Consider the following 12,020-nt stretch of genomic DNA (forward strand, 5'->3'; position numbering starts at 1 on the left):
CATAATATCTCAGTATAAAGGACACCATGTAAAGTAGGACATTTGGTCAGTAAATTCAGTGACCTCAGCTCTGCCTCTTAGGAAATCTTGTAGCATTAAAGGTGGAATAATGTGGAGATCAGCCACTGTAATTCTAAATCAGCCATTCCTGAGAGCTTGGCTCTGAGAGTCCACCTTAATCTAAAAGGCAGCCTAAGTAGAGGGGGCTGTAAATTGGTGAGAGAGGAAAGCTCGAAACTGTTTTCTCCCACCCTTGGGTTTGTGAGCTTTACTTTTCAGTTTAGACTGATCATTTTAGGTTAATAATTCATGCTAATAGTTGTGCAGTGGAGGCTAACACAACATTGTAAAGCAACCATACTCCAAAAAAAATTAATTTTAAAAAATTCATGCTAATAATAGCTAGTGTATTAGGAGCACTTACTATGTGCTAGACACTGGGCTAAGCACTTCACATGGTTGACAGTTTACTCCTCACAGCCACCCTGTGGGGTAGGAACTATTATCATTCCCATTTTACAGGTGAAGAAATGGAGCTTAAGGAGGTTGGGTGACTTGTTTGAGGTCTCACAGTTAGCCAGGGGCTGTGACTGGACACTGGAGCTTGCATTCTGACCTTTGCCATTACCCCAGTGGAACCCATCTTTGCAGATCATATAACCAAAATGCAAGAGTGTTAGGGAGTGTTATGGGTTGAATTGTGTCCCCTTCCAAATTCATATGTTGAAGTCCTTACCCTAGTACCTCAGAATGTGACTTTATTTGGAGAGAGGGTCTTTACAGAGGTAATCAAGTTAAAATGAGATCATTAGGATGCACCCTAATCCAATATGACTGTTGTCCTTACCAAAAGGGAAAAGTTGGACACAGAGACATGCATAGAGGCAAGACATTGTGAGGAGACATAGGGAGAAGATGGCCATCTGCAAGCCAAGGAGAGAGGCCTGGAACAGATCCTTCCCTCACAGCACTCAGAAGGAAACAACCCTGCCAACACCTTGATTTTGTACTCCTGGTTTTTGGAAAATGATACAATAAATTTCTGTTGTTTAAGCCACTCAGTCTGTGTGTGGTACTTTGTTATGGCAACCCTAGCAAACTAGGACATCTTTTGTGTGGAGTAGTCCTATAACAAGATAAGGTCCTCTATTACTATTTTGGATGGCCTGAGCAGACTCCTTATTCTCCTTGTAGGTAGAGAATTACCACATGTAAGTAATAGATTTTTTTTGGAGAATTTTTGGATGAACTGAAAATAAAAGTAGTCCAAAGATTTGGGGTTAACAGTGTAAGCACCTTGAACTGCTAATTCATGGCAAGTAAGACTTGGTACATAGCAGAATTAAGTTGTCTTCTATGCTTTTCAAATAAATGACTTCTTTAACATCAGATATTATGTTATCCAAATACTTAATGATGGTAATGGGGATGGTAGTTATGGATGGAGTTATCTGTCCTTAAGGACATTTGGACACCCTTGAAGCAGAAAGAAATTAGACTGAGCTGAAGTGTTTTAATCACAATTAAAGATATGTCCAACAATACTGGTTCAGATTACATCAGATGCAGAGTTATTCTGGCACAAATAATTCAGTAGAAAGTTTGGTAGGATAGTAAAAAAAAAAGCTTTTTTTCTTCCCCCAGGCAGATGAATTTAAACGATTTCTTTGTAAGACCAAGTATTATAACCACAGTGCTGCTCATATTATTTGCATATAAATAATTTATTTGCATACTAATGAAGGAAGTAATCTGTTCTTCCTAAATTTCTCCCTCCTTCTCCCATAACAGTGGACATGACACTCACATTTTGTTAAGGAAGTTAGAGTCATCCCTAACCACCTTCCCATAGATGACCACCTAGAGAACTCACTTGATTTTTGAATGTTTCCTTAGAAGCTTCTATTTAATATTTATTTAATTCTGCTAGTCTAGAGGGGCTTCAGCAGTCTTCTCTAGAAAAATCAACTGTTTTTTCTTTGATTGACATTTATTGTTTAGCAATACTAGAAATGAAATTCACAGGTAAAAACAATTCCTAAAAAAATTATATACTATTACATATGTCTTCTTCAAAGGCAACCAGTGATCAAAAGCTACTTTTTTCTTAGTTGTGATTTGAAAATACAGGTAGGATATATTTAATTTTAATTTTGATAGTCATATTTGACTAGGAAATATACTATAAAAGGACTTTCATTGTACATGATAAATGTATCAAGACACCTCTTTTGTGCCACCTCAGATTCTCTGGCCTTTATGTCTCTCTAGAGCTCTGGATTTCTTCTTCCACTCCAGTTGCTAGATGGCAACTTATGGTTGTGGGATATAATAGATGGGAGGAAGCTAATGGTTAATTTATCTCTCTTTTCCACCCCTTGATGGACTATACCAAGAGAAAGCTTTCTGTATAGCTTATCCCAAGAGACTGTGTCTCTTTGTGAAATGACTAATTTTGTAACACAGTACCTTGTATGTGCTTCCCAATCTTACCTGCTTCCGTTCTCTTTTCTATCACTCACACTGCCCTGGAATTATATCTCCCAGTAAAGCTTAGAATTTAAGACTTGCTCCAGGCTCAATTTTCAAGGGAACTTATTCCAGGACACTAAAAGTTCTATAAATGTTTAACAAATTGAAATGAATAAAAAATAAAATCTGAACCAAATGGGAGCTTTTATTTAATCATTCTTATCTTTCTGTACTTCAGAACTTGATGTGCACCTGGTGACTCATTCGTCTTGTGGCTGCCTCTGGATTCGTGAGTTTGGTGCCTAGAAAGAAATAACCAACAAATCAAAGTCTATCTCTTTGATGGTAAGTGGTCTACCAGATGACTCAAAGAGAAGTAACATTTCCAAAAGGCTGATTTAATAAGGGAAGAATACGGTGAATGAATCTGGGTGAGAAGAGAATAGTCCAGACTGTGGGCCTGAAGTCCAGCTTTTTCTCAAAGACATAGCTTACGTCTCCATAAGTCATGACCATTTTCTCCTGTTAGAAAAATTCCTACATAAATTAGGTTTTTATTCTTCCTTGAGAAGAAAACAGAATTATTTCTCTAATAACATTCAAATTTCAAATAATTTGTGATGTGTATATGAGACTTGAAAGATCGAAAATGTGAGGCTGCTCTGTTAAAAGGACAAAAGGAAAGAAGGAAAATTTAATTTTTTTTTACCAATCTCTTGCCTTTAGTAACTGGAATTGTTAGGAACTTTCATAGTAACTAAAGGAAAATTGTTTAAGACATTCAAGATGCTAAAAAAAAAAGAAAGATACACAGCATCTGTCATATATTTTAGTGCATGTTGGTACTCAGAGCCAAGACGTTTGTGCTCTTGGGAAAAAAATGCAGACATTATTATTACTTTTATTGCCATCACCTTATTAATAATAAAGAAGATTGTTACAGAAATGAAAGTAAGGAGGCACCAGCAATGCTGACCTGTGTGAAACCTTTTGTAATTCAACGAAAAACGACAAGATGAGATAGCATTTAGAGTATTATCTATTTTTCGTGTGTATATGAAATTGGAGTCAAGTAATTTTAATTGCAGGTAACTTTTTTAAGGACTATGTAGTCAATCATATCCATAGTAAATGAGGAAAATTATAATTTTATATAATTTGGCAACTGAAAAATATGAAAAGGAAAGCCTTGATAGGGAACTTAAAAAAATCCTGAAAAGTCTGCTTTTATCAAGATACACATAGGGGAGATTTATTATAAATCAACTGATCAGACTATGACTTATCTTCAGGGATGTTACTGGAACTGGCTATTTGAATCTTACCATCACTGGAGGTAATGCTGATCTTTTCACTGACCATAAAGATGTTTCAAAACAGTGACATAAGCTGCACCTTGGCAGAGTCCACAGAGGCCACTGCAGCAACAAATGTATTTAAGTGTTTAGTCCAGCAAAGATGTGATGTTCATCTTGCTTTTACTTCTGCTAGAAGGGCAGAAATGAAGAAACATTCATTTTGACTACATAAAGTCATTACAAATGAGGCAAGAGGGCAGAAGAGAATAAAGAGCAGGCAGCCCGTCCTTGTCAGGGGGAAAATTAAGAGAAGTTGTGGTGCTTCATGTCCGCAGAGGTGGAATAAATAGGATTTGCATGTGCATCCACCACTGTCATTTCTAGACTGGCGGGAACCCTGGACTCACACAGCTGATCTGGGCAGGGATTGTGCTCCCGAGTTGCATCAGTGTGTTGAGTTCTAAGAGCCATATGTGGGACAGAGAACAGACAACATTAACAGATTTCAGGTTCAGGTAGAGGAGAAAGAAGAAGAAATAAAATATAAAGGCAGACAATTCAGTCCAGACTCCTCTTTAGTGGAGAACTCCCTCTCATTGTGTCCTGGAAAAAAGTATGGCCAAGAGTGTAGCCCAGTGGGACCCTAATATCAGCCTGTGAATTAGCTGTATCAGAATCTATCAGGGAGCTTTAGAAATACGCCTCCCAGAGGTTCTGATCCAGTAGGTCTGAAGTAGGACTTGGGACTCTGTATTTTAATAATTCTCTTCAGGTGTTAAAGCCAGTCATGTTTGGGAACCTTTGATTTGAACTCTACTTATGCTACCAATAGCAATACTGAGCTCATTACTATTCTGTTCCTGGTTAGCTGACCTGGTTATAAATTGCTATCTTGTGTCAACAAAAATCTGCATCTTTAAGACTTCCATCCATTTTTTGGTTCTCTCTGGGTCTTTTGAAGTAATTTAAACTTCTTAGATCAAGCTGAAGAATTTGAATTTGTGGTGGAACTAGTCGTTGTAGTTTTATGATCTTATCTAGCAGCAAGGTAGTCTGGGAGCAGAGAATGTGAACGACGAAGTGACCTGGATTTGGGGATTGGAATGATGGACGATCAGTGAACTGAAGGATTTTAGGATGCTAGAGAGGGTGACCATCCATTGTTGAGGAGACAGTTGAGGCCTTCAGAGCAGGTGTGCACTGGTATATAGTGAGCTGCTACCTGACCAAGAGGTCCAAGAGGGTGCTAGGCCCATGGTTAGCTGGTCTTACACTGATTTCCCAGGCCTGGGTGCAGTAGGTTCTCAGTTGGTATTCTTTTGACTGACTGATTATTGCAATAGGCAGATTAAGTAGATATGTGAGAGGAACGTGCCAGAATTGTGCCAGAAAAGGAAAACTGACTAGAGATTTCAGAGGTAAGCAGTTCTTAGTGATGAGAAAATCCAAGTGTGGTTGACGTGTGATGGAGTTGAGGATGAGAGTTGTTGAGAAATTTTCTGGTCATCAACTTGGATGATTCTGTTACTGAGAATGATGGCTGAAGATTGGGGAGAGACAGCAACTGTGACTTAGATGCTGAAGTATTTGAGCAAAGTGTTTGGAGGTGATATGGATGTGAAATTGAAATGGAAAAGAGGATGCAGAGAGCATGGAGGGCAAGGTCCTGGCTCTGCCTTGTGGGTGAGTTTGGGCAAGTCACACATCCATTCTGGACCTCCGTATTCTTTTGAGTTAGTAACCTGAGATACAGTGATCATGTATGTAAAAGCTACTTTGAAAAGATAGACAATCTCTAAGGGCTGTCCTAGTTTTGAGATCATGTAACACAACTATAGTTATTACACCATATCAATGTTATGAGATGCCATAAAATGTATTACAGTAAAGCTACAATTTCACTTGAAAGAAAAATATCTAAAGCCACTACTCTAGCCCAAGCAGCCAAACAACCATTAAGCTAAGTGACTTTTATCTCTGAAATTAGTAGGTCAAGTTTGAGGAAGATGATTCTAATATTTCTTTCATTTAGCACATGTTGGCCCCCTTTGAAAGATCCAGAAATCCACATGTTGAACATGAATCTAGGGTTGCGGTTGCTGCAAAGGTATCTTCCACAACTTGATTTTCTATAATATCAATTACTCAGGTAAAAATATGATACCACTATATGGTCCTCTGATTCTGGTATTTGGTTTTCAAATTTGTTAGAATTAGTTATAATTCTGTTAACTCTTAGTTCTGGAGACTAGACATTTTCTTCCAAGGTTTCTTTACATATCTCTTGAATCGTGGCTCCTCTTCTGACTTTGGAATATTCAAAACTCCACCCAATCTAGGGGGAAAATGCAGTTACAAAGATTAGTCTAAGCATTTCTTACATTGGCTCTACTTTATGTGGTATTGCTTCTACTGTAGAGTACAATCTCAAAATTTCACACATATCCAAAGTTGGATTCAGATATGATTTCTATTACTTGGTCTCTTGTCCTACGTTTCTCATACAGTATTTGCCGGCTAGTCCTTTAGGATGTTCCAAAGCTTAAAACATATACTTTTGGCAAAGGAAGGAGATATTCCCAGATTCATAGTGTTCCTCCTTGCAGTATACTTGAGAGAAAGCAAAAGTCCATTTCTAAGAGCCCAGTCCTTGGCAGAGGCATTATTTATGGCCTAAGAACATCATAAATACTGTAGATTCTTTATTTAAACCCCCCCTGAATGGTGTTGGTTCTAAGAAGCTGGAGGCCAGAGGTGAAGAGAGGAAAAACATTCTTCTGAGAAAGATGAGATCAATTTTCCAATGTTTGGAAGGATTTTGTCAATTTATAACTAACTCAAGTCTAATGATAATCACCATACACATCTATTATTCTCAGCAAAATATGATACAGAACAGTTGACTGCAAGTTATTCCAAACCCTTTTGCTAAAGAAATAACAAATATAGAAAGCTCAGGGAAATCCTGTACCTAACAGAAGAACCTATTTGGGAACTAGACATCCCAAGACAGATCTGGGAAAAAAGGTTATCAAATTGTTCTCTGTGCTTTGAATTACAGAGATTGAAAGTGAAACAATGGTAGCTTGCATAAAAGGAGACTAAACAATGGAAAAATAATTTTGGAAGGCACGAATGATAATCTTTTGTATTACTTTGGCATTTTTCCTGGTCCTACATTGCTGTAATATGGCTGTGCCATTTCCTTGCTCTGTTTTGCTCTCAATTTTGCATATTGAATGTTAGGGGTTGAATTGTGTCACCCATAAAACATCTGTTGAAGTCCTAACCCCCTCAGAACATGACCTTATTTGGAAGTAGGGCATTTACAGAGGTAACTGAGTTAAAATGAGGTCATAAGGGTGGGCCCTAATCCAATATGACAAATGTCTTTGTATAAAATAAATTTGGACACAGAGGTACATGTACATGGAGGGAAGATGATGTAAACACACAAGGGAGAAGACAGCCATGTGAAGATGGAAGCAGAGGTTGGAGTTATGCTGTCACAAGCCAAGGAATACCTGGGGCCACCAGAAGCTAGGAGAGAGCCATGAACAGATTTGCCCTCATAGCTCTTAGAAGGAACCAATCTTGCTGATACTTTGATTTTGGATTTCTAGCCTCCAGAACCATGAGACAGTAAATCTCCTTTAAGCCACCCAGTTTATGGTACTTTGTTATGGCAGCCCTAGGAAATTAATACACTGTACTTATACCAAACCTAGGAACTTTCAATGTCTCATCCCATTCTTTGCTGCCTATTGGGAAGTAAAATTTCAGACCCTCTAAAATGCCCTTAACTCTATCCTCCACCCAGTTTCTTCTGCACAGTTGTAGATGAATGGCAGGTATATATAGTCTCTGTTGGGAGGATTTTCACTTGTTCAGAAAGGCTGAACTGTGTAAGTGATGTGAATTGCATGTGAATTGTGATACAGATTACTTCATGTCAGGACCAGTAAAACCTTAGACCTTAAGCATCTCCCAGATGAAGGAATATTGACAGATCTTAACTATGGGGATGGTGTTGTGATAATAACCAATTCAGAGTAGAATATTGCTTTTCTCCAAAGAAGATTCAAACAGGGAGTCAATAACATGAAACTTTACAACATCTAGTCCAAGATGAAATATTAGTTCAGGCATCGTCTAATCAAGATTGTCTTGCCCCCTGTGTTCTTGTGTTGGGAAATAACTTAGTTCAATATCTTTAAGATTTATTCATCTTGTGAATTTGCACTGATCACATTCATTGAACTGCGGAGTGGAGCCAAGAACTGTATTTCAAAACTGAACTGGTGATAGGCAGACTGTTTCAGCCCTTGGAGTAAATCCACCCATATTAAATATTGAAGTGTTTCTTTATGATGCTCTAGAGACATTTTCATCATGCTGTATTCTTTGTGATATGCCAAGCCCAACCACAGCATTTGAATGCTTTTTTAAAATAGGTAGATTCTCTTGGTAAAAGTTACTTGAAAAGCTGGTATGAATGAATGACAGAAAATACCCATGTGGACATTTAAAAAATATAAATAAAATATACCTAGGGAAAATATAAATATTTTAACTTATACATGTGTATGTATGTTTATACTCATATCCATACATATTTTAAGTCCAGTTTATATATCTGTAGAAAAAGGAATTCATTTGCATGCTCATGAGTCCTTTACTTTATGTCATCATAGTCCTTTGTCAGATATTGTTAACCACCATTGCTACTACTGGTAGTGCTACTATTACTGTAGTTACCATTTAGTGGGTATTTACTAAGTACCAGTGATGTGATAATTGCTTTGTCTACATAGAACCTTTTAACCCCTTTGACAGGAAGTATATATCTTTGTCTCCATTTTTCAGACTAGGAAACTAAGGCTCAGTGATATGAAGTAGCTTGGACAAGATTACACAGTGGTGGAGCAGGGATTAGAAATCCAGAGCTTTTTGACCCCAAAGCTTGTGTTCTTATCTACTTTGCAATTTGGTCTCAAGTGTACTGTTGGGAACATAAAACATCCTATTAGGACAGGTAAAGACCCTACTCTGAGAGCTCAGTTCTAAGTTGGCAGAGATTGGTGCACAGCTGACATACATACAAGGAAACAGCAGGAGTGCCTCAGGGACTGAATGATGCAAAAGTAGCACTAGTGGAGAGAGAAGCCATTCCTGGCACTAAACAACCAGCACCAGCGCCTTTTAATAAAAGTAATGAGGACTCAGTCCCTTAGTGTATACCTCATGCAGCCATGGATGAAGACTGAGAACCTTATGTAACGAGGGCTCTGATCCAGGAAATGACCATCCAACACAACACTGCAGGGGACAGGAACATGCCGAGCGTGCAGAACAGACAGAAGGCTAGCAAATTTGGGTGACTTGAGAAGAGGAAATGGGTGGCATGGGAACAGAGACAGCTCTCTTGACCACCATTGGCTAAGAGGAGGAATTATAAGTTAATATAAGAAACCCATATGGAACTGTTTAAAATCATGGCCATGAATCCTTTAACACTCTTCTCATGGAGAGGTAGGGGTCTGTGTCTCCTCTCCTTGGATCTGAGCAAGCTGGTGACTGCATCGGCCAAAAGAATATGATGGAAGTGATGCTATGTCACTTCTGAGGCTAGGTCACAAAAGACCATGCAGCTTCTACCTCATGACTCTTGAGCCCTGAGACTCCAGGTAAAAAGTCTGATTACCCTGAGGCTGCCATACTGGAAAGGTCGCATACAGGTGCTCTGGCTGATAGTCCCAGCTAAGTCCAGTGTTACAGCCATTTTCCTTCCCCTGTAAGGTGTCAGACATGTGATTGAGGCCATCTTCCAGCTGAATATAGCTGAGTGATCACCATCAACATCACGTGGAATAGATGAATCAATAGATGATAAGCTCAGCCCGAATTCCTGATAGAATCATGACTCATAGTAAAATTGTTGTTTTAAACCATTGGGTTTCAGAATAATTTATGTAGCAATAGATAAGTGGAACCCCTAGGTATGGAATTCATAGTTCATTAACCATTTCTACTCATTAACCTGGTGGAATAATTGCATGTGGAGCTTTGGGGTGAGATGTAGAACAACAGGGATCTCCATCATGAGTTGGATTGTGAGGTCTCAGAATATGTATCGCGGTGTTATTGAATGATGTTGGTTATATAGGAAAGCAGTCTGCCTGGAAAAGGAATAGATCGTGAAAGTGGAGACTCAAGTCCTGGGCCAGATCTTTGTGGTTTGGACTCTAGCTTTAGTTCTCCTACTGATACACTGTCAGAACTTGGGCAAGTCTTGCAAACTTGTTAATACTTGGTAATAATACCTGCTCTACCTACCACCTAGGGGAGGATGTGAACTTAAGAAAAATATGAGCTAGTATTGTGAAAGCAATTTAAAAAGTAGGAAGCACTGCAAAAATGAGTTACTTCTCGGTTGATTCAGAGAGCTTATTTATACTGCTGCTTTGACTCATCACATTGTATTACCTACTCCTTGCACCTAGAATAGGACAAAGTTTACAGTAGGTGCTTGATAAGTATTTGTTGAAATGGCTTCTTAGAGTTAACACTAGATAAGGGAGAAGATCTAGTTAGAGACTAGTGGAGACTTTTTATAATGTTTGTAGTATAAAAGATGTTAGACATAATCCATTCCCATCCATCTTAATTTTCTAATGCACTCAATAGAATACCATATATTTGAACTTGACAAATATTAGTAAAAAGCCAGATGAAGCCTGTCATCCAGTGGTTGCAGTGGGTACGATACTTACCAGTTCTGCCTTAAAATAGTAGAAAGCATGATAAGAGAGAAGGACAACGAGAAGAGATAGAGATGTGCATCATTTCAGTGATTAATGAATACAGCATTGTCCAAAGTTTATTGCCTGGAAAATCAAGCTGCTAAAAACACTGGGTGTCCGATACTGACAGAATGCCTTGGATCCTCTAAAGAGCTACAGAGGAAGTTCACAGGCCAGTGTTGCCTTGTATGGTTAAAAGAATCACTGTGAGCCTCTCCTGTGTCAGACCCCATTCCAGCTGCTCAGGAGAGTAGATGTGTAAAAGATGCGGTCCCTTCCCTTGGGGAGTTTACAGTCTAGAAGGAGGGCGCTGCCTTCAAGCTGTTTTTGTACTTCATCTGTGAAACAATGTTTTAGATGCTGTCCTTTCCCTGCCCAGTACTTTCTTCCTTCTAGAATTTGGGGAATCTGCTTATAACAACAGAAAGCTACTGGGAAGTTGTACAGATGGGGAGAGCCCTTCCTTCCCTTTTCTTCATCCTTTTTGGCACTCAGTTCCTCCTCTATCAAGTAAGGATCATAGTTTCTTTACTGTCTTTGGAGTAATTAAAAAACTCCAGAATGCATCTAGAACAATGCTTGCAGTGGCAGCTGGGTAAAATATCCTCCCCACAATCCCCCTTTTCCCTTCAAAAGTACTGAAGCATTCTGTTTGTCCACAATGTTCTGAAATTTGTGCAGCCCTCACGAGGATTAGGGATATATTTCTGTGGTTTGATTCAGTTCCTTATCTCTCTGAAGTAGGGCAGTGGATGAAAAGAATTACTTGTATTGCAAAATTGAAAGAGTGTCTAAAGACTCTTTATCTCCAAATAGCTCTCTTCTGATGCCCTGAAATTCCATCAGAAATCTATTTCTTGGAGGTATTTGGTTTTTAGACTCCCTATTAAAATGCAAAATTTCTCCAAGCCAGAAGGGGGCAGTGGAGTGCAGTGAAAATGGGAGTAAGTTTTAAGCCATACAGACCTGAGTTTTAAATATCGAGTCTTCCACTTTGTTGCCTTGGGCAAGTTATTTAACCTCCTGAGCTTCAGCTGTGTTTTTTTATTTTTTCCATCAAATGTCTTGGACGGTTGTAATAAGCCACATAAATAAGGTATGCGAAATGGTAGACAGTCAATGAATGGTGGTTATTATACATGAGCTATGCTATCACATCAGCTTATCAAAACTACCATAGGGTAGGTATACAGGGTAGGAAGAGCCAACCAGAAGAGTAAAGAGGGCCAAAAAAGGAAGGTGGACAGGCCTTCAAAATATTGCCTGAGTCATAATTTGTCTAGAGCAAGGGATCTGTGGATTTGAATGGGAAAAACTTAAGTATTTTCACTAAATTCTAACTGAAATTTAACATTTCCTTTTATTATGTATATAAGCAGCAAACCCCAATTATATCAGCAGTATCTGTGAATTTTTCACCAAATCATAAATTTTTTAATAACATATT

This window comes from Monodon monoceros, unplaced genomic scaffold (genome assembly GCF_005190385.1).
Source record: "Monodon monoceros isolate NGI ecotype Baffin Bay Population unplaced genomic scaffold, NGI_Narwhal_1 Super_Scaffold_16, whole genome shotgun sequence".
Lineage (NCBI taxonomy): Eukaryota > Metazoa > Chordata > Mammalia > Artiodactyla > Monodontidae > Monodon > Monodon monoceros.